Source organism: Ranitomeya imitator, chromosome 7 (genome assembly GCF_032444005.1).
Source record: "Ranitomeya imitator isolate aRanImi1 chromosome 7, aRanImi1.pri, whole genome shotgun sequence".
NCBI classification, from domain to species: domain Eukaryota; kingdom Metazoa; phylum Chordata; class Amphibia; order Anura; family Dendrobatidae; genus Ranitomeya; species Ranitomeya imitator.
The window spans coordinates 140,320,770-140,321,467 of record NC_091288.1 but is presented as its reverse complement, the minus strand read 5'-3'; the positions used below and the strand labels follow the sequence as shown (position 1 = coordinate 140,321,467).

At 38.4% G+C, this 698-nt stretch overlaps 1 non-coding gene across 1 annotated transcript; it reads right to left on the bottom strand.

The window, feature by feature from the left end:
• Positions 1-344: 344 nt before the first annotated feature.
• TRNAT-UGU (transfer RNA threonine (anticodon UGU)) lies at positions 345-418 on the bottom strand. The gene has a single exon. It is a non-coding gene; the product is annotated as a tRNA-Thr (tRNA).
• Between the last annotated feature and the right edge of the window lie 280 nt (positions 419-698).

Here is a 698-nt window from a genome sequence, read left to right as displayed (position 1 = left end):
ATTAGTAGAGACGTAGCCACGGAAAATTTGAGTTATACGTCATTGAAATTCCCATTTCTTAGCTAGGAAGTTTGTTTCTGAGATGATGAAGACAAGGCACTGCTGAGATTTGAACTCAGGGTCTCCTGTTTACAAGACAGGCACTTTAGACAACTAAGCCACAGCGATACGTACTTACCACATGTATTAAAACCCTGAGCACTGGTTCATTTCTTATGCAGAAGAAACTCTAAATTTCACAATTGCACTATCAGTACAGACGTAGCCATGGTAAGTTTGAGGTTGTACGTCAATGGAATTCCCATTTTTAAGATAGGAAGTTTGTTAAAGAGATGATGAAAACAAGGCACTGCTGAGATTCGAACTCAGGATCTCCTGTTTACAAGACAGGCGCTTTAACCAACTAAGCCACAGCGCCACAAGCTTTCCATGTGAAATGCAGGGAACACATAAGAACCAATCGAACATTTCAAGTGGTTAACTTAGCGAAACAACATTGAGTTGAGTTGTATTCCATGCACAGCAAAAACGTGGAACAGGATTTCATTTTCAGTCATGACAATTAAGAAACCAAGTAAATTATGAATAGCATTCATTCAACGACATTGACAATTTGCAGTATGCAATAGATTCTGGTTCAATGACAAGGCCTTATGTTTTGAAATTCTATAATTGAATGATCCATCTTTTAGCACAGC